Raw genomic sequence first — 23,217 nt, forward strand, 5'->3', positions numbered from 1 at the left:
CCTCTGTACTTCTGATGGGGGCAAAGGGCATCAGATAATCGCGTTGTGGCTCAATATTAGCCAATTACTATTCCGCTCTTTAACTTTATTATTTTTAATTTCACTGCCAATAACATTGTAATTAACCAACAGGCACTGAGGTACAGTCGTTTATCTCAAAATCTCAGTCTTGTGTAAATATAACAAAACTCTCGCTTTTACTAAATGTGTTTACTTTGACACACAACAAGCTTATGACAACATTTTATTTTCTCTCCCGCCTGATAACGATTTCCTGGCCCTTTCCACCAACAGATACAATTTACAAGGTTAATGCAGGAAGCGAAGCGAACTGGAGCGACTGGGGGGGGGGGGGGGGGGTGATATCTCAGGGACCTCTCAACCGCGAAACGCAAATGCACTCAATATTCGAGATTACTTCTGTGTTTTTGTTTTACGCTCTGGAATGCGTAAGACGATCAGGGTGTGAGAGGGAATTCCCAAGGCTAGTAAGAGGTTTTTAAAGACAGGAGGAGGGGGAATCCCTTCGAAATAAACAATACCCTGGCAACCAGAGAGAGACATGACCGTCAGCCACTTGGAGAGAAAGCGATCAGCAGCCACTCAGCAGAAAGGGACCAACAGGAGCAAGAATATCAGGTACAAAGGCGCTCATTTTAAACACAAACACACACAGCCTTTGGCTCTGGTCTGGTCGTACAGAAAGCAGGATGCCGTCAGAATTCATGACCGACCCCCCAGAAACACCAACCCCCCCCCCCCCCTCCGTCTGTCTTTATTTAAAAATGTGACATTACTTTTCCAAAACAAAACACTAGATTTCCACAACATTTGATGCGTCTGAGCATAGAAAGATGTACTGGGAAAGGAACATCTGCCAGGACAGTTGTGATGTTTTATGTATATGATTGGGTGGCAAGTGTAGTGGATTGTATTTATCATTGACAATTTTAAAAAAAAGTGTTTCAGGGTTTAAAAGCCCTGAAACACTGAACCCCTATATATAATGGACAGGCAGGTGTTGGTTTCCAGGACACTGTGCCCTTATCCCCTATAATTACCCCTGAGAGCAGTGAGTAGAGCCCACGACTCCTCCTCCTCTATTTAAAGCCCCCGAAAGTGCAGACAACTTCCAAAGTGTTTTGCATCGTTCGTAAGGGTTGGTGACGTTATCCATCACGTGTGTCAGCGTTCTGGCGTCCGATGGTTTTTTTTTGGTGGTATATGTAAATCCGTATCGTTTTCGTTTCGTCTTTCGTTCTGTGTGTGTATGTGCTTTTACATTTGGAGGGTTTTTTTTTTCCCGTTTTTTGAAAAAAAAAGTAGCATTGGAAAGCCATTACTCATCTCCCACGACAAGATCAGACACACACACACACACACAGAGGCAAGAAGCAATTTCAGCAACGATTGTGCAAAAAGGGGTTGTCTCTCTCTCTCTCTCTCTCGGTGTTTGAAGGAGCGAGTTAATTATAGATATAGCTGTAGGACAGGCAGTCCGTGCTGGGTGAAGAGGAGGAGGAGGAGGAGGAGACTGCAACTGGATCGTGGAAGGGGGTAAGTTGTGTTATGAGCCGCGAGAGCTGCTTTGCTACTTTAACATTGATACTCGGCTGTTGTCACGTTCTAGAAGGCGCTACAATGTTGCCAGTTTTGCCTGCGCCCTAGTCCCAGTCCCACTTGGCTCCGTGTGTCTCACTCACACACACACATACACACACACATATCTCCTGCCTTCAATCCACTTTTTTAAAAAAAACATAAAATGTGGCGACCCAGACCTAAGGAGAAAAGTAACCCAAATAAAAATGGCGGCACAGCCACAACCGGAGGTGTATGTAACGATCCGAAAGGGGGGATTGGGGGTGAAATGATTTGGGGGTGGTGGATGGGAAGTGGGGGGTGCTGGTGGTGTTAGGGAACCACTCTGTTGAGCACGGTGCTCTCTCCTTCGCCCTCCCATTACCCTCTAACTTGACACAGGGAGCCCAAAACACAACTGACTTCTATTCCAACCTCTTCTTGCCCACTCAAAAACGAGGGGGGGGGGGGTGGTGGTGAAGCAAAATAATAGATTAAATCGCAGTTATCGAAGTAAATTGACTTTACCCCTGACTGTCCGAGAAGTGTTGGTTCCCCTCACCACACCTCTTGGAATTGGGATAGGTGAATGGAGTTGAGGGGAGAAATAGATCGCACTGATATTGATTGAGGCTGCAGCTGACCACACTGGAACCAAGCAGCGCTCTGCTGACTCTGTCCGTTCAGCGTTTCCCTGCAGGGACCAGTCTGTGGCTTATTAGCATGTTCCAGTGCACACATGTCATTTATATTGCTGTATCCAACACTGTGTGTTTTTAAACGGAATCGCAACCATCTAACAAACTACAGTTACTGTTTAACATTGTAATAGTTGGATGACAGGGGCTATGAAAACAACCGTAGCTCTAATCTAGGCATTTGTCATTTCCTTTCAAAAAAAGTAAACGATTCAATCTTTTTAAAAATGCAAATAAAAATTGTTAGATTGGGCATAATTTGTTTACTTTAAAAATAGAGGCCTGTTCCCGTAAATGTTTCAAATAGACGGCATCCGATTTGCTACTTTTTTTTAAAGGGACAGGGCTGTTTCTTTGTTTTCTGTTTGCGTCTGGCCTACTGTAAATCAAGACTAGGAAGGATTTCCTGACTGCACATGCGTCTTAAAGCACGAATGACTCACATGGGTGTTTGGTAGACTGGGGACGCTGAGCCTTGGAAACAAGCCTGAGAGCGGATGTTGGCAATAGGATTGGAACTCTCATTTGAAGTATGACAAGGCATACTGTTTTAATGACTTGTACAAAGGCTTTCGGAAACGATTGCAATTCTGCAATCGTTTAAAATGTGGAGCTTAAAATTTTTGAAAATGCATTTATTTGCTGTTAACCAATGTTTCCTATTTCTCAGAAACACCTTTTGTTTTATTTTGAATTCATCAAAGTACCAGCTCTGATTCATCCAATAGATCTTAGAGATTGGCAATAACATGGAGTTACACAGGAGAGAGTAATTAATTTTGCCGTCATTAATGTGTTAACATTTAGAAGGATAAAGTTTTAACGATCTTTAAAGTTTTTTTTGGCCATCCCACTCCATACTATACTGCATAATTTAACCCCCCCCAAACATGTCAGGCAGAATGGCAATGCAACATTGGCCAATTGTTACAGTTTTGGGGATGTGGAGCTGTTGGGAACTTGATTTTGACAAGCTTGCCTCTCATCATGTATTTCTTCACACTTCCCTCCCCCAACCAACCCCCAGCCCCACCCTACCACTACCCATTCAGCTAAGGAGCAAGTAACAAAACACTGTGTCTGTGGGAAGTGGTTGGGATTGCTGATCTCATTCCCAAAACCAAGCCTGTTTCCATTGGAAAATTTTAACCTGATGTAATTTTTTTCCAGATTCCATTCAATTGCTTTCTAGTCAGCGGTGTGTATAAGGTGGTATAGAGGAGGGGATAATTCCACTTTTTTGAAGCTTGGCAGAATAAAGGTGGTTTTGGTACAGGTGAATATATCGATGCCACATTGAGTCTCTGTATGGTTTTGTTTTCCCTTTTATAAAATTTCCAACCTTTCCATCACTTGTATAGGTCTTGGTCTCTTCTTCCTCTTGCGCCTTTTATATACCACCCTACTTCCTTTGCCAGTGTCTTTGCTTCTGAAGTTCTCTTTCGCTTCGCTCTGTGAATGTGTTTGTCTATTACATTTACGCTGCAGTCTTTTGTATGTGGTGTTGCCTACTCTAGCTGACTGATCCCTGAAGCTCTTATCACATGACCTTCTACATCCAACCACTTCTCCTGGTCTACCAGCCTTTCTCCCATCTCCAGTCATTTCTGTATGAATAAGTGAAAGCAGCTAATGAAAGTAGTGTGCACTTTCTAAGGCATCTCTTTTCCTTCAGTTCTCCAAGACTTCCTGGAAGGAGGCTCTCTCTCTCTCTCTCTCTCTCTCTCTCTCTCTCTCTCTCTCTCTCTCTCTCTCTCTCTCTCTCTCTCCCCCTCTCTCTCTCTCTCTTTTCCCCCCCCCCGTTCACCACCGTATGCTTTTTTTTGTCTCATTCTGCTTGTATTCCTTGGTTTTTATGTCCATTGACTTCCCACACCTTCTGTCCTTCCTCTTTCCTTTCCATTCATGCCTTTTCACTTCTGCTTTGTTCTGTTTCCCTCTCTTTTTTTTCCCCCCCCCCACTTGCCACCCGAGCTTTCTGAGTCACCAACCAGCTGTTCCTTGTACATGACGATCTCAGCACTCGTGCCTTTTTCTCTTTTCTCTCTTCCCCCTTCCCCCGACTCTTCTTCCCAGCTCGCCCCCTCCCTCTGCCTTACCTCATATGTAGTATAAAGACAGCAGCTTGTGGATAGGGCAGTACACTTCAGAGTTCACAAGAGTCCAAACTACAACCTCTGTTCTGAAGGAGGAGCACTGATTTGCCTTTAACATCTCTCTTTGCATCTCTGTCACTACAGCAGCACTTTTATCATTAATGCTTCATAGGCTGGATACAGGAGAGCAGCATCTGTATGCCAGCTTCTCGCATTACATTGTTAAAACTTACAGCATAATTGTTGCTGTAAACTCACTGACCACATTACAGTGCATCTGCAATTCCACTGGCACAAGGGGCGTGTGCTTCTTGATATGGTCCACTGCTCTCTCTGTCTCTCTGCCTCTACGTCCCACACGCTGCTTCCCCCCCCACCCCCATCGCCCTCACTTCACACCTCCCATCATCCCCCAACTCTTAACCCACGCCATTCTTCACCCCCCCTCCACCCAATCCATCTTTCACTCTTTTTTTCCCCCCCCATCACTCCCCAGTCCTTCACTCCCTTCCCCACCCATTCCTTCACTTCCTTCCCCCCCCCCCCCCCCACCCCCCCCTCCGCTCTTCTTCCCCCCCCCCCCCCCCCCCTTCACACCCCAGGCTCCCTGATCCCTCTCTGAACCCCCCTTTCCCACACCCTCCTCTGTTACCACCACCCCCCCCCCACTCCCCCCCCACCCACCCACCCACCCACCCATGACTCCCAGGTGAAGCCTCTGAGACCCTTAATAAAGTTCCAGCAGTGATTGTGCAATAGGATGCCTTGACAACCCAGGATTCTGGTGGCTGTGATTGTCCTATTGCGTTGAGCAACTGCTTTTAGAGTGATAGAGATGTACTGCAAATTCACTTGCAACTCGGATTTCTTTTTCAGTTTTTAGGTGATAAACCTGGACATCAGTGGTGTGGTGGCTCATTGAATTTTGCACCTTCTGTGCTGTTGCAGAATCCTAAATAATTTAGTGCCTTGCGCCTGTATTCAGTCATGGGTTTCAGCGACACTGCCCACATGCTTGTACGTTTTTATAAGCAGTAATACAGTTCTGTCCATTTCTATTGTTATTGCCACATAGTGCTTTATATCGGCTATTCTTGGGATAGCTACGGGTGGCTGTTTTGGGTCTAGGCTTCCTCCTCCATTTCTCCCCCCCACCTCACTGACAGTGGCATTGTGCAGGATTCCTGCTATAGGCAGCTTCTCCCTTTCCCACCCTGCCCTTGGGTTGATATTCCTACTGGAACAGAACTGCACAATACCACCATTCAGAGGATTTGGACCAAAATATCTGGTCCTAATTTGCCTCTGATTAGCAGATTTATTTTTGAAGTGCTGGTGAACCATAAAACCTATGATAAGGTGGGTAGGTGAACTGTGTGCATACAGGTATATCTGGCTCATGACTTGCTGTCAACCTGATGTGATGGATTTTAATGACTTTAAGGAACTGAATCATTTTGCTGGCTGCTTATGTCTGGGTCACATTCCTTCGGCTCCCTACCTGCATACCAAAGGCACTGTTTTAATGTGCTTCTTTGAGAATCTCAAATGTGTTGAGCTAGGCTGAGTACGCTATTAACTATGTAATTCCTCCAAAATGCTACAATGTCTTTTTCAGGCTTTTCTGAAAAATCGCACTGTTGCAACGCATTTGTTTTGTTTTCAGGCCTATTACCTGCTTTTGTGGCCTGGTTTTGAATCGAAAACAAAAGTTGTCTTTCAAACAAAACCACGCTGTCCTTTCAATTAATGTAGTTTTTACTGACGCATTCCAGTGACTTAATTAAACACACTTCCAGCTGTTTTGCATTTTGTGAAGCATTATAGATCACTGAGCAAATGATCGGGGGAAAAAAAAAGCAAATTGTTGCTTTGCCAGTAGTGATTTTCAGACTTTTAAAGAGGAGGGCCTTCATTTTGATTTTAAGAAAATAATGTGTTTCATTTCTGGGGGAGAGTTATTCATTCTTCTCTGCTTTGCTGGTTTACCTCAAATCTGCTGTGGTTATTTGCCTGCTCTTCACTATCACATAGCACTGCCAAGTCTTCACTTTACAAGCCTTGGTGGTGAATATGTCAAGCTTTTCCTAGAGTCATAGAACTCCTACAGTGCAGATAGGCGCCATTTAGTCCACTGAGTCTACACCGACCCTCTGAACAGCATCCCACCCTATATGTGCAATCCCACACTTACTACAGTCAACCCACCATACTATGGGGCAACTTAAAATTCCCCAATCCACCTATCCTGCACATCTTTGTGACTGTGGGAGGAAACTGGGGAGCACCCAGAAGAAACTCACACAGACAGACATCCAAGGTGGGAATCGAACCCGGGTCTCTGGTTCTGTGAGGCAGTGGTGCGAAACTGAGCCACCTTGCCGACCTCATTGCCCCAGTCAGATCATGTCCACTTGGAAATGACTGGACAACAACTAACAGGCCGATTCCCTGGCCCCTTCCCCCGCCCCAGTACATTCTGGGGATACTGGCTGATTGTGTTGCCTCCATTGTCCCTCTGGCTGTCATGAGTTCAAGTCAGCACAGACCATGGATTGAGGCTTGGATTTTTTTTACTCCATGGTGGAGCCTGTATTTCATTTATCCATCAATCCATTCAAGAGGTTAGTGACAACCTTTTGGAGATGCTTTGTTTCGCGTGTGCCTCTGGCTAAAAATTGTCAGGATCTTAAATAGCCAAGGAGCCAATGTTAATGAGTTGAAACACTTGTTCCATTGGGAGGGTTAAGAGCACGATACTCAGTTCAGATTGCCCTTGCCCCCCCAGTTTCTGTGATTTCCTCTGTCAGACATCTGTTAGTATTCAATTTGATGCAGTTGATGCTATATGTACTTGCTGTAATATAGGCTGAAATCTTTAACCATGTTCACTGAAGTAATTATTTTCCTGTAATCACTATTATTAAGTGAAAGAGCCCATTTACAGCTGTGTTTTATTCAAGGCAATTCTGGCCAGGGCTCTGTAAATTTTTAACCATGTATAAATTGTTATTGTACAAAATATATCCTGTAGGTACACAGGGTCATACTGTGCCCTGAAGATGGGAATTATGCCAAATATCTTCAACCAGCTACATTACTAATGAGTGAACCAATTGTAAAAATATTTACCTTTTGCTTGTTGTATTAAATGTTACAGTACTTTAAACTTGGCCAAGAACTAGGTGCTGCAGAGGCTACTGAGCATCAGGCTTGGAGCTGGATAGGAAGGGAAGTGGGACATGGGTTGGGGACAGGACAGGATAGGGTGTCTGCCTTTCTGTGTCATTGATCAGGGAAAAGCTACACATTCTCTGATTTCCCTCTAGCTGTTCGATGCGAGCATTTCTGTCAATTTATGATTGATAAATTTCAAGTTATGTTTGTTAAATGTCTTTCTCAAATGTCCATGTAAAGTTGTATGCTGCTCTAACAATGCTGATTATCAGCCATGAAGACATTTGTTCAACTTCATGTATTTCTCCTTTTTATACTGTGTCCATTTTCCAGCTGTTTCACACTCTGCGCCCAACTACTTGGTGTTTGCTGTTAGAGATAGCAAGGTGTGCCTTTGCGTTTGTTGCTCCCCTTGTGGTAACAATAGTCTGTGTGGTGAATTTCGAATACTTCTCAAAACTGGCTGGAAAAACATGGGCTCGAAGGAACAACTAAGTGGGGCTCTTCAATAAATATTGGCACTTGTACACGATGTGTCCTCTTCAGCAGGTTTCCAAACTTTTTCACTTATAGATCCAATAAGAAATTCAGGTGAATCCTTTTCCTGAAGAGATTCATTAGATTGTGGAAATTGCTACCACAAGGACTAGTTGAAGAAAACCACTTAGATGCATTTAAAGGGAAATTGTTTAAGTACATGAAGGATAAAGGAATTGGGTAGGGTCAAATAAAGTAGACTGGGTGCAAACTCACTTGAGGTATAAATGCTGTCACAAACCATATGGCCAAATAGTCTCTTTTATGCTCTCAGCTGTATGGAAACATATAGAAAATGTATATCACTGGCTGCTGTTTTTGGATAAGTTATAATATTGAGACCAAGGAGAACTGATACAAATACAAACTTAGGACTGGTAGCAAAATTGTTTTAAACCTGAATTAACGGATAGGAAAGATAAGGTTAATGGGCAAGAAGTTTGGAATGTCTCTTTCTAAATGGATGAGCCAAGATGAGTTATTCTAATCAAGTGCATGGAAATATTTTATGAAGTGGTGTATCTTGGTGGTGGCAATTCTATTGTTAAGCAGTTAAAATTAAGTCTATGACACATATAACCTTTATTGCACAGAGCTCATTCCCTCTCTTTTTTTTTTAAATCTGAGAAATCTATAATGCTCACCTACAACTAGCTTTCAGAGTGCTGCTCATTCATCAGGTGGTTATTCCACAACTACCTGATGAAGGAGCAGGGCTACAAAAGCTAGTGCTTCCAAATAAACATGTTGGACTATACACTGGTGTTGTGTGATTTTTAACTTTGTCCACCCCAGTCCAACAACAGCACCTCCAAATCACGCCCACAACTCAACCACTCCCTGTGCTGACTGCAAATCTCTTTACTAGCTGGATGTGGAGGGAAGATCATGAGTAGGCTTTTCAGTCTCTCAAGCCTGTTCTACCAGTCAATGAGATCATAGCTGATCGATGACCCAATTCCATATGCCTGCATTTGACCCATACCCCTTAATACCTTTGGTTAACAAGGCTACCAATTCATGTCTCTACACCCTGTTTTCAGGAAGGGGAGGTAGTTGTCTTCCCTTATACCGCAGTCAAGCTAAACTGAAAGGCAGGTAACGCACTCTCCACCTTCCCTAATGTGGTTTTATCACTGGTTGTTTGGGGTGGAGGTGGGATCGTGTCATTTAGCGGGACCAGGGCGAATTGTTACAGACTCCATCTCCTTTTTGAAAAAACTTGAAGCCCAGCCAAATGATAACTACCCAGGATACCACGTGAACATTTAACACTGGTGGAGACTACGTCCTGCTAGGCCCAGAAGATTTAAATTTGAAGTGAAAGGTCTTGTGATTGTACACTGTAATACCCTGATATTGAGATCAATTCAGTGACTTTTAGAATAGAGTTATGTGCTCTTTTTTTCCAAAAAAAGTAAAATCATACATGCAACTCTTTGTAATCCAAGTGAGCCGTGACGATTATGTAGTGATTGAATCATACTGGGCTTTTATTTGCATAGAGACTTGAGCTGCTCCAGGCTTTCCTCAAGTGCTGGATGTTCCCACGCATTTGCAGGGCTTGTACCACACCCCATCTATTTATTCAGCTTAGTGATTCGTTTTCCAGGGTTGCATCATCAGCATTTGGAAATCCCACTCCCTGATCTCAACTTGCTCCTGAGTTTTCCTTCAGGAAGCTGGAGGGTCAACAAATGGGATCGCACTATGTAGTCTTCTCAAACAGCCTGCTGGAGCTGGGTTGTGCCAGACTCTTTGTCGACTGCACTGCTACTGGACAAGCTACTTTCTTTATTGTACTAGCTCTGAATAAATAAGTCAGACCTGAAAATACAGGGATGGACAAAGCTGCTCTAAAATGGAAGAGCTTCAAGTGAGTCTGCCATTGAATGATTGTGTGTTTGGAATTCTATTTTTAATAATATTTTTCATATCCCATGAAAATCCAGGCTTTAATACCTTTTAAAGCCAATGATATACTTTCTGAGATACACTCCCTGTTATGGAGTCAAATGTTGTAGAGTCACTCACACATAGCAAGATTCCACAAGAAACAGATTAAGCAAATGGCTGATTTGATTTATTGTCGCACCTATCTGAGTACAGTGAAAAAAGGACATACGGATCATAGGATGTTTAGATAGTGAGGCATATAGGTTTAGGCTGCACAGGAGGTGCACAAAAGCAAGATCAATGTATCTGAGGAAGGATCACTCAACCTGAAGCATTAACTCTGATTTCTCTCCACCGATGCTGCCAGATATGCTGAACCTTTCCAGCAATTTTTCTATTCTTGTTTAACATTAACATTGAGTTAACACTCATCAGTCTGATAAGAGTGGGAAAGAAGCTGTTCTTGAATCTGTTGGTACATGTGTTCAAGTTTCTGTATCTTCTGCCTGATAGAAGAGGGTGGAAGAGAGTATCCTGGGGTGGGAGGGATCTTTGATGTTGATGGCAGCCTTTCTGTGGCAACAAGAAGTGTAAATGGAGTTTATGGTTGGGAGTCATAGAGTCAATAGAGACGTACAGCACGGAGGGAGGTTTGCTTCCGTGATGGCCTGGGCTGTGTACACAAGCTTTTGTAATTACTTACAGTCCTGGGCAGAGCAATTGCCTTGCCAAATCATGATGCACCCGGATAGAATGCTTTCTATGGTGAATCCAAATAAATTGGGAAAGGTCCTTAAGGGCATGTTGAATTTCCTTAGCCTCCTGAGGTTGAAGAGGTATTGTTGTGCCTCCTTGACTGTTGCATCAACGTGGGTCATCCAGGACAGATTGTTGGTGATTGTCCCTCCTCGGAACTTTCGATCTCTCCACCTCAGCTCCGATGATGTAGATACGGGTGCGTCCTCCTTCTTTGTTCTTGAAGTCAATGATTAGTTCTTTTATTTTGTTAACCTTGAGCAAGAGACTGTTATCATTGCACCATGACACAAAGCACTCTACCTCTTTCCTGTATTCTGAATTATCATTGTTTGATGTCCGGCCTACAATAGTGGTGTTGTTGGCAGACTTGTAGATGGCTTTCAGTGAAATTTTGGCCACATGGTTGTGTTTAGGGAATACAGTAAGGGGCTGAGTACGCATCCTTGTGGAGTGCTAATGTTGGGCATTATTGTGGTGGAGATGCTGTTGTCTGTCTTCACTGATGTCTGTGTGTCAGGAAGCTGAGGATCCAGTTGCAGAGCATGGAGCCAATATCAAGGTCTTGGAGTTTTGAGATAAGTTTGGCTGGGATTATAGTGTTGAAGGTAGAACTGTAGTCGATAAGTAGGAGCCTGATGTGGGTACCATTATTGTCCAGATGTTCCAGGGATGAGTGTCGGGCTAGGGAAATGGCATCTGCTGTGAACCTGTTTTGCCAGTAGGCAAATTGCAGGGGATTGAGGCAGGCGAGAATCTGTGAGCGGTGACTAACCTCTCGAAGCACTTCATGAGTATGGAGGTCAGAACAACTGGGTAATAGACATTGAGGCACAGTGCATGTGTTTCTTTGGTACTGGGATGATGGTGGTCATCTTAAAACAGCTGGGGACTTCAGATTGTAGCGAGAAGAGGTTAAAGATGTCAGCAAATGCTTCCGCCAACTGGTCCACACAGAATCTGAGCAGCTCCACTCTACTTCGGCTGTCTGTGTCTGTCTGTGTCTGTCTGTGTCTGTCTGTGTCTGTCTGTGTCTGTCTGTGTCTGTCTGTGTCTGTCTGTGTCTGTCTGTCTCTCTTCTTAATGACACATGAGATTCTGAGGGGGACTGGATAGGGAGAATATTCAAAGAAGACCCAATGGACTGAATGGCCTGTATCGTGTGCTTTAATAATTTAAAAAAAAATGCAGAAGCTATGTCTTTACATTTGTTTAATATCAAGTTGGATTTTTGATAGACGGGAGAGTAGATGGTTATGGGGTGCAGACAGAAATGTAGAGCAGAGACCCCGATCAGATCCAACATGATGATATTGAAGGACCAAATGGCCTACTCCTGCTCCAGTGCTTCTGTGAGAAGTGGTTGATTCTGAACTGCCCTTAAGGGCAATTTGGGATTGTCAGTGAATTCTGGCATTGCTTATGGTATATACATCCCATAAACAAGTTTTAAAAAGCGACTATTATTGTAAAAGCTTCTTGATGTTCAGTCCTAAAATGGAAAAAATCATTTCACATCTTTCAGATCTCGCTAATTGCCTAAAATCAAGGCCAAAGTGGCCATTGCTTCCTGAGGCAGAGCTCCTGGTTTTCTCCAGTGATTTAAAAAAAAATCCTTCATTAAGACCGAGTGCCTGTTTCATTTTGTCAGAGAGCTGCAGAGATGTACAGCATGGAAACAGACCCTTCGGTCCAACCCATCCGTGCTGACCAGATATTCCAACCTAATCCTGTCCCATTTGCCAACATTTTGGCTCCTATCCCTCGAAGTCCTTCCCATTCAAATACAACATTTAAAATCTTGTATGCTGAGACCTGTCTTGAGTGTAATTTGGCTGCTCCTTTGCTTATGTTGTGGTGACTGAACTTTAAAATGTAATTAATTGATCTTCAAGCCCTAAAGAAGATGCTAGATAAATGCAAATTCTCTCTCAATTTCAGTCAGTATGTGGAGAGCCAAAAGAAAAGCCTTTATGCAGTAGCTGAACAAAGAGTTTCTGATCAATGCTGCTTTATGCTGAATTAGCTGAGCATAGCAGGAATGGTGGTAGGCACACACTACTCTTCACTGTGGGCTGGAGAGGGTGAGAATTTGATCAGGGTTCCACAGTGGAGTAAAACTACCCCAGCTCCACTTCCGATTCCCAGCTGGCAATGTGGGAATTGTGGATGTGTGGACGTATGGTGGAGTGTGCTTGCAAGCTATTCATCCAGCTGCGAGCCTCAGCAGAGGCTATGGTGTGATGAATGGCTGGGTGACCTTGCTGTTGTTTGAGATGAACGTCAACAGACATGGGAGGAGGTGAGCAATTTGATTCCTGTTGTCCTTTTCCTTTGGGTTGGTGGGGGGGGAATGGGGGCAGGAAACATGAGGCCCCCATTTGGTGCACCTTCAGCTGCAGCCTCGTTTTGAGCAGAACGGGTGAAGAGAGTTATCCAGGGGTTGTATTTATTTATTATACGTTGGAGTTATTGGGTCCTATAACTTTTAACATGGCTACATATCCATGGTGTTTTCCCTACTTGAAAGTACTTCAGAAGCCAATATCAATATGTCAGCAGAGGTACTGTACTATTGTATTCCTGACTCTGTTGTTGTTTTGAGGCAAAAAAATGTATGGATCACAGCAATTAGTTTCCTGCATTGTCACTCTGAAGTCACTTGAACAGAAATGATTATCACATCTGCAACCTAGACCTTTGCATTCAAAATAAGTTTTTGGTTTGTGTATGGGTTTATGAATTGATGTTGGTTGGGGGTTTGAACATAGGCAAGGACTCTTGTTTTTCTCTTTTGCATCCAGGAGTGTTCTTGTACACAACTGAGTGTCTGCCTCTCCCCTCCCCTCCCCTCCCCTCCCTCCCCCAACCCCATCCATCATCAAATCACCCCAGGTATTTTTTCATTTCTTAACCACCATTAGTAAATCAATGATATGTTCAAATTGATAAATTTGCAAGAAAAGCATTTTAAGGGCAGGAGGAAATCCTCTTTCAGCTTGCTTGTTGCTTGAGAGTGATCAGTACTCAGACTTGCACACACGCCAGGAGCCCTCTTTTTGCACAGTGGTACTGTCCCTACCCATTGACTAGGAGGCTTGGGTTCAAGTTCCACCTGCCCCAGAGGTGTGTATTAGGTTGCTTTGAAAAATTAGGTTACATTTTAAAAAAAAATACTTGAAACTTCTGTTGAAATAGTCAATAATGGCTTTGTATTCATGCTGACGTTAGTCTTCCTGAAAGCAGTGATTTGCATGAAGGCCAAGTCCATAGGCCTCCACCTCACTCAGAAAGCCATTTATATGGAACTCAGATCAGCAGGCTAGGTGACTTTCCAGGTATCACAGATTGGAAAAAGTGAGGACTGCAGATGCTGGAGATCAGAGCTGAAAAATGTGTTGCTGGAAAAGGGCAGCAGGTCAGGCAGCATCAAAGGAACAGGAGAATCGACGTTTCGGGCATCAGCCCTTCTTCAGGAATGACCGGTATTGCAGATTACTGTACTTTGCCTCTGCCCAACTTTGACAAATCATCTTCACACACATTCACCATCATTTAAGGGGTAACTGGGAATTTCAGGTACTTTTTGTTTTGCTGTTGTGTTTCGTTCCCCAGCCTCTTTCCAGGCCCCCATCAGCTGAAGCTATGAGCCCCAACATTAGGATCTTTAACAACAGTGATGTTAGCGAAATGCAATGGCCAGATTTGCCAAGGCTAATACTTTGAAGCTGACTTTTCATTGAAAACCCAGTCAGGTGCAGCAACTTAACTCTGAGGGATGGAACCTGAAGCTTTCCATTTTTTTTTGTGGGGCTCAGTATCACAGCACACTCTGTACTTGGCATATTCTTGGAATACGATATTCGTCAATACCTGTTTATGTGGCTGGCCTCCAATCATCCTCCCCTCCCCCAGCCCCTTAAACTCAAACTCATCCAAAACTCTACTGCCTGTGTCTCAGCATGTACCAAGTTGCACTCACGCACTTGACCCCCAGTCAAGTTTTTTTTTCAAATTCCCACTTTTGTTTTCAAATCCCTCCACAGCATCTGTCCCTCTCTGTAACCTTCTCCGCTCCGCCCCTGTGACTGCCTTCCAAGATTTCTTCATGCTTTCAGTTCTGACCTTTTTGCACAGCCCTTATGCTTCTCACTGCCTGGCTCCTAAGCCGTGGAATTTCCTTCTCAAACTTCCCTAGATCTCTCCTCCTTTTAAGATACTTCTTAAAACCTTTTGGCCACCTTTTCATGGCTTGGTGTCATATTTGATTGCCCTCTTTATGATGCATTTTGGAGCATATAACCAAGTTAAAGGCACTTGAGGAATGGGAATGTGTTAAAGTGATTCAGTGAAGGTTAACTTGACTGATATCAGGGATGGAGGTCTAATGGAAAACTATTTGGTAGGCGTGTCTTGGAGAATGAGAGGTGAATCTTATTGAAACATAATATCCTGAATGGACTTGACAGGTTGGATACAGAAAGGATGTTTTCTCTGATGGAAAAGATTAGAACTAAGGAACACCATTTACAAATTGGAGGCCCTTCCACTTATAACAGTTGAGGAGAAACCGTTTTCTGAGGAATATGTGTCTTTAGAACACTTTTTTTTTCTTTTGCAGAGCCCAGTTGAGGTGGGGTTATTGAATATTTTTAAAGCAGAGCTAGATCCCTGATTAACAAGTGAGTCAATGGTTATATTGCCCATAGTGATCAGTGATTTGTAGGTCAAGTGTGTTAGCCTTGGGAGACGTAGGGTTACAGGGATAGGGTGGGTCTGAGTGGGATGCCCTTTGGAGGATTGGTGTGGACTTATCAGGCCGAATGGCCTGTTTCCACACTAGGGATTCTATTAAACCAAAAATGAGGAGTTGACCATAATCAGGTCAGCTATGATCTCATTAAATGTAGACAAGCAGGAGGCTGGAAGAACACAGCAGGCCAGGCAGCGTAAGGAGGTGGAGAAGTCAACGTTTTGGGTGTAATATGATCTCATTGAATGACAGAGCAGGCTAGAGGGGCCAAATGGCCATCTATTCATGTCATCAGAAAAGTAAGTTATTTCAGTTTGTTTTGTCACGTGTGTGTTTCTGGGCTGTGCACATCCCTTTTTCATTTTCAACAAAATTAAACTGAAATACCTTGGCCATGCACTTCCAAGTTTCATATTGTTTAAACGTCAGTGGCCTTTATTGATGAGAATGATGTGAACTGTACAGCTTGTACATATATGTGGTGCTCTTTGTTTTGTTTTTAATATTGGTGTCTGTGATCCTCATGACTTCACATGAACAATGAAAAGGCTGAACAAAGTACAGTGTTAGGACAAGCTTTCCAAGAGTTCTGCAATAACTCTTCATAGTTATAATGCATTTTGAATATCCTGGGGAGGTTGAGGAAGAATAAGAGCTGTAGCTGGGTGGTTATTGCCGCCGTCATGTTGGGTCAGGTTTGGGAACGCACACGGTGAGGATGGGAGAGGTCTTTCCTGATTGGCTCGCCGCCCTGGCTCTTGGGAATCTGGCTGGGTGTCAGCCACAATCTTTTGTTTGTGTGGAATCATTACACTATTCCCACATTAACCTAAAACCGAAAGCCTTTCTGGTTTTGTTGTTTTTTTTTCACGTTTAAGCAGAGGAATTGTTCAAAGCTGCTGCGGCTACATGAAGCTGGTTAATTAAAATGGGAATGAACAATTCTATTTAAAGGTTTGATTTATTTACAATTCCTGAATGCTGTGACCACTGTTAGATTTCCTCCTCTCCACCTGGATGGGACTGTGGGGACAGATTCGACTGTAGTAAACCATTCCATCTGCTGTTTTCACATGAGCTGTCAGTGTCTAAGCTGTGGACTATATGCTGGAAGCTGATGTAAGTTCCTATTTATACGACACTGACCAGCTTTAATTTCCATCTAGGCTTGATGGGAACCCTTTGTTTGTCTGGGATGGGGTGGTGTTGGTTGGGGAGAAATTGGAGAGGGAGGTGAGTAGTGCAAAAGAGATTTGAGTCCAAATTAGAATTTGTTCCTATGTTAAGCAATGCATGAAGGCTAAATGTGCCTCCATCAATAACTTTGTTTTTCTTAGTTAATTGTTTATGTTTTGAGAGGCATTTTCTTTATCCGTCAAAATATTGAGCTTTGGACTTTTTGTTACATTTTTAGAGGCCATATGGAAATCTAAGCTGTTATACAAAGCAGAGCAGATGATTTCTGGCCATATCTTAGTCAGCATTCCCCTTTCAACCAGTGCTATCTAAAAGATGATGACCTGATCATTAATTGCATTTGAGAACAGTGCTAGCTGGAAGCACTCAGCAGGTCAGGCAGCAGTCTCTGATAGACAAGCAAAGTTAATATTTCAGGTCATTGACCATTCATCAGAACATCAAACGTGTAAATTGTATTAGTATTTCTGGAATATTCCTGATAGATTAAGCTTGCTCACAGAAGTGATTGCTACATTGCAAAAACAGTCCCTCGTGTGATGAGATTTTTCATGGGTGCTATCTTAAATTTGTTATTTTTAATCTTAAAGTTCTCTGGCAATATGAATATTATCCCTTATGTAAATTTAAAATGGTGGTTCGATCAATTTATTGGCTTCTCAAGATTTCCCCAACCATATGTGACCTTCAAATCATCTTTTCATCAAAACTAAATTAACTTTTTTTTAAAAAGGCATGTTCCCTAAGGTATAAACTATAGTGCTTGTGCCATCCATCGCCCCTTTGTCAGAAAGTTGAGGGTTTGAATTCCGTTTGGGAAGCTAGAGCATGGAATTCAAACTGACATCTCAGCGCAGAGTTGAGGGGGTGCTACATTGTTAGAGGAACCACATTTTGGATGAAACGTTAAACAGAAGGCCTAACTGCCTCAGCTGGACGTAAATGATCATATCTTGAGGAAAAACAAGGCTCACCTATTTCCCTGGTGTTATGGCCAGAATTCTCCCTGAACCAACATCATTAAAGCAGGTAACCTAGTCATGTATTTTGTGAGTGTTAGTGGCAACTTGCGACAAACATCCCTGACCATTTCTTGGCGAAAAACTATGATACTTCAGATTGGCTGCAAGTTCTTTGGGAAGTCCTGGGGTTGTGAAAGGTGCTATGTAAATATAATTTTAAATCCCTTTTTTCATGTAAACTACAATGTCTGTCACTTCAGCATACATCATCATTTGTGTTCACCCATTTAAATGTGCTCAGGTTGCAGAAGTATTTAATTGTTAAAGAAAGTAAATCAGACTTGGTGGAAATAATTAAGAAACCTGCCTGGTCTTGCCTGTTACTCCAACACCTGATCCTACAGACTTGGATGCAACTGGAATGGGAATGGTAGTATATTCCTTGTTATTTGAAAACCATTTCAAGCTCAAAGTGAGTTCATTATTTTTGGGCTGGGTCTTGTCACAGTTGAAGAGTCTGACATGGATGCCTGCGGAATCAGCAGTTCATTGTTTAGTTCTTGGGGAATCTTCTGGGCCCCTCTGTTGTGATTTTGGTGAACAATAATAGCCCTTGATACTTTTTGCTAACCCAAACTCCTTTAGTTTCTTCCACTTGAGCTAGTCACCTGGCATATTCTTGCAAGAGAGCGAGAGTCTGCAACACATGCATTTACAAGACTTATTTTTTTTCAAAGAGCGACCTTGTATCATTTTGAATTGACCACCTTGGTAACATTTGCCTTCAGGCAGTTCCCCGTGGAAGAACTCCTTTGGGATTCTGTAATCACTCACTAACAAGATCTGGCCTGCCTGGCTAGGTTGACCTGTGTGGAAGCTCATGCTGTGGAGCCCACCATGATGAAGGATTTGATTTTGTTTTTTGAGATATGGACATATCTCCAGGTTAAGTGCAGAACCTGCCCTTGAGCATCTGTAGAGCATGCAGTACAACTGAGTGAGCCTGAGGAGGAACTTTGCTAATTTTTTTGGTATTCTTGTGGCATGAATTTGATGACCTTTCTCCCTGCCCCCCCTAACTTCAATATCTGGAATGGTGGACACCTACTCTGTTCTGCCGTTTCATGTTGGCACTGCATTGCACTTGTCTTTATTCACTGTGATAAATCCTGCATCTGTTCATTTCTTTCTTTAAAATAAATGGTTCTTAAGAGGAAAGTACTTTTCTTCAAAGGATATTGTGCTGTTGCATGTTCCTATTGATATCACACTGAGCAGCTTATAGTGGAGATTTTAGTGTGCAGATGGCAATCTCAAATCTACTTGATTTTAAACGTGAGGGATCTGACCCAATGACTTACGGAACAATTCTCCTCATACAGTGTTGAATGCATGTGGGAAGGGAAGCTTCTAGGTTTATCAGAATTTTTGCAGTGTTGGTCTAAAGATCAGTTATTGATTGTGTTGCATAATGTTGCTTAGGCAATAATAGAGTCAGACAGCACGGAAACAGACCATTTAGTCCTAGTAAGGTTTAACAATTTCTCTGTAAATCTGATTGAACCTACGAGTCATCAGTTTAGTCTGCATCTGGCAGACAGACGCAGGCACACTGATCACATAGTCTATTTCTCAGACATTGCTCCTATGCTGTTCCAATTTGTTAAGAGACCTGTAGGAGAGGGAGGAATGGCAGAGATAATGAAATATAGGGTATTTTTGTTGGAGTCGGAATATTGCCAAGTCTCTTCAATGCTTGGTCAGGTCAAAATGAGGAAGATGTAAAGTGTAGCTCCAAGCAGTAGTATAAGTTGCAGTTGCAGTTGCAGCCCAACAGAGAATTTGGAACAAACTGTGCACCATTGGTAGAGTTGTAATCACCAATTCACGTCACGTTAATGACCAGGCAATGATCATCTCTAATGAGAGAATCCAATTATCTCCTCTTGAGGTTCAGTGGTTTTGCCACCATCAATTTCTTGGGGGTTACTTTTAACCAGAAACCTAACTGCAACCTCCATTCTTTTTCTCATTCATTCACAGGATGTGGCTAGGCCAGCACTTATTGCCCAGAAAACAATTAAAAATCAACCATATTGCTAAGGGTCTGGAGTCACGTGTAGACCAGAGGAGGTAATGATGACCGTTTCCTTCCCTAAAGGACAATAGTGAACCAGATGGATTTTGTGGACAATCAACAATGGATTCATGGTCATAATTAGATGCTTAATTTTTTATAAATTGAATTTACAATCCACCATCTGTCAGGGTGGGATTTGAACCTAGGTCCCCAGAATATTATGTGGGTCTCTGGATTAATAGTCCAGCAATATTACCAGTAGGACATCATCTCCCCTTAAATGTAAATACTTTGGATATGTGAGCAAGTCAGAGCTAGTTATTTGACAGCAAATATCTTGCCTTGCAACTCCCCAGAGCTTTTAAGCCATCTACAAGCAATTATAAGTCAGGCACAAGATATAAAATCCTCCACTTGCCAATGCAGCTCCAACAACATTTTAGCTAGAGACCACCCAGAACGCTGGTTGGCGTTTCATCTTTCACCTTCAACATTTGCAGTCTCCAGCACCAAATCTCAGAGGCAGCCATGCATACCATCTAATGAGATGCAGTGCTTTGGTAACATCTCCCAAACCTGCGACCTCTACCCAGACTGAAGGGTCTGTTTCTGTGCTGTATAATTATATAGCAACAGATACCTAGGAATGCCAACATCAAGAAGTTTCTCTAAATTTCACACTATCTTGGAAGTACACCACCATTCCTTTACTGGGTCAAAATTGCAGAGCTCCCTCCCCAGGGGCACTGTGGGTGCACCTACATCATGTGGACTACAGTAGTTCAAGAGATTTGGCTCGCCAACAATTTATCCACATCTACGTGACAGTTAAGGAGAGTGACAAATGATGGGTTTTGTCATTGATGCTCAAATGCTATGAACAGGTTTAAAAAAAAACCAAAAACCTTTCCAGTAATGTGTGCTTGATACGATGGCCTTTTTTATTGCATTACTTTGAGATGAAGTTAAAAAGAAAGTGTATCCACCTAAATTTCTCAGTCATAATCCTAATTGTGCAGCAAAATGGTTCAGATGCAGCTCATTAAATGTTTTATTGAAGGCAAATCTATTTGACTGAGTCAACAATTGATAAATATTGTGAATCGATTTTGCAAAGCATTGATATTTCCTTTTTTAACAAAAGAGCAATATCTTTGTGCTTGTTGCTCTGCTTCCCCATTTGCCTCTCTCAATTGCCCAATCAATGGTATCACCAACTGAAATCCAATTTTAAAACTGTACTTTTTAAAAGGACTCTGACATAAATGGTGTAGCAAAAAAGACTTGGAAAGGGCTTTTGTTCCCAGTGTGATGTATTCCTGTCACTCCAATGCCCACATAATGAAGAAAGTCTCGAGCATACTGACAGATGACATGTTCCTCCTTTTTGAGATACCCAGGCATGGACGTGGCTGTGTATGGGGGCGGGGAATGGATAATTGGGCTGAAAGAGCCTCTCAACTGCACTCCCTGGGCTTGTGAACCTTTTTTTTCACCATGCCCTGGTTAGCTGGACAAGCACCCAGCAATTCTAGGTCATTGTCTAGATTAGGGGCAGCATGGGTGCTCATTGGTTCACACTGCTGTCTCATAGCACCAGAGACCTGGGTTTGATTCCACTCTGTGCAAACTCCACACAGACATTCTCCCCATGTCTGCATGGATTTCCTCCGGGTGCTCTGGTTTCCTCCTACAGTCCAAAGATGTGCAGGTTAGGTGATCAGCCATGGGAAGTGCAGGGTTATGGAAATAGGGTGGGAGATGCTGGGATACTCTTCAGAGAGTCAGTGTGGACCCAATTGGCCAAACAGCCTGCTTCCACACTGTAGGGATTCTATGATTCTGTCTGATTACTGTCCGGGGATTACATAATGAGAAGATTTTCATTGCTGTACCATTGGTATCCATACCTTTAATTGAATCTCAACCTTTACAATTTTTCTCTTTCCCCTCTCTGTTACCTCTTTCAAAATGCCCTCCTAAAAACATAGAATAGTCCTAATATATAGTTTGTATTTTGTAATCCACCCTGACTTTGAAATATTGGTGTTTCTGCAGTGTCGCTGGGTCACAATCCTGGAATTCTCTCAACAGTGTTGTACATGGAGCGTAGTGGTTCAAAAAGGTTACACCCTGTCCTCCATCTCAAGGGCATCTAGGACTCTGGTAATAAATGCTGGCCTGGCCAGTGATGTACTCATGAAGGAATTTTTAAAAATCACTTCTATGAAGTGCCTGTCTTTTTTGGGTGTGTTACTGCATGGCGAAGAGAGCAAACAAATGTAATGATTTGTGCAAATTGAGTCATGAAAAACTGGATCAATGAAAATGCCATCCACTCTCCTACTCTTCAGACCTGCAAGTACAGAGTCATAAAGTCATACAGCACAGAAAAAGACCCTTCAGTCCAATTCACCCATGCTGACCAAGTTTCCTGAACTAAACTAGTTGCGATTGGCCTATATCCCCCTAAACTTTTCCTATTCAAGCACCTGTCCAAATATGTTTCAAGTGTTGTAACTGTACCTACATCTAACACTCCCTCTGGCAGTTCCATATGAACCAACATGTCCTCCTATTTGTTGGCTCTACCATCATGTAAACCGCATAGAAAATAGGTGCAGGAGGTAGGCCATTCGGCCCCTCGAGCCTGCACCTCTATTCAATATGATCATGGCTGATCTTGCAATCTCCGTATCCCATTCCCACCCTCTCCCCATACTCCTTGATCCCTTTCACACAAGGGCCACATCCAGCTCTCTCTTGAATATATCTAACGGACTGGCCCCAACAGCTTCCTGTGGGAGAGAATTCCACAGGTTCATAGCTCTCTGAGTGAAGAAATTCTTCCTCATCTCAATCCTGAATGACATACTCCTCAACTTGCTTTTATATTTCTGTGCAAGATCACAGTAACCCCCGGACCACAATGTTCGAACATTTCTTCCCATTTTATACCAAAACATTCTGCTATAATTTTCTCTTCGTCTTACAAATATGGCACACACTTCACAAAGTTCCTTTCTTTTTCAACTATTTATCCACTCCCCTTTCTCCTTTTGAAAGTTTTTGAATCCATGTTCAGCATCCTTTTTATTTTTAGGTAGCACCTTCTGGATCATATCAAATGGTGACTGATGGATCTTTTTAAAACCACTTGCTTGGCATGAGGAACAAATATTTGAGCAGCTTTTATCCCTTCGTTTCAGAATCCCGGCATCCGAACCAGCAGATTGTTGACCCTGGGCAGTGTTTCCGCACAGCAGGAAGGAGTAGTGTGGGGAAACCGGACTTCAAAGGGATCACGAAGAAGCTGTTATCAATAGAAGTATTATTTCCTGCTGTCAGTCAAACGCACTTGACAGTGTGTTGTGGTTTCATAAAATCTAGAGTCTCTGAAAACCAGCTGTCCAAAAGCTTCCCAAGATAGGGTCCCAATCACAGAAAACTTTGAGAGTGAAGGACATTTTAGATGCTGTCGCCT

General features: G+C 42.8%; 1 protein-coding gene across 5 annotated transcripts in view; it reads left to right on the forward strand.

The window, feature by feature from the left end:
* Window positions 1-1,184: 1,184 nt before the first annotated feature.
* The window catches only part of zhx3b (zinc fingers and homeoboxes 3b), an 88,626-nt gene continuing 66,593 nt past the window's right edge, over window positions 1,185-23,217 (forward strand). For 3 of the 5 annotated variants that reach the window (XM_072556338.1, XM_072556337.1, XM_072556336.1), the window contains exon 1: window positions 1,187-1,557. The gene's annotated coding sequence lies outside the window, so the exon portion shown is untranslated. Of the gene's footprint in view, window positions 1,558-23,217 lie in introns of all 5 variants that reach the window. The other 2 variants (XM_072556334.1, XM_072556333.1) reach the window with 1 other exon arrangement.

This window comes from Chiloscyllium punctatum, chromosome 37 (assembly GCF_047496795.1).
Source record: "Chiloscyllium punctatum isolate Juve2018m chromosome 37, sChiPun1.3, whole genome shotgun sequence".
NCBI classification, from domain to species: domain Eukaryota; kingdom Metazoa; phylum Chordata; class Chondrichthyes; order Orectolobiformes; family Hemiscylliidae; genus Chiloscyllium; species Chiloscyllium punctatum.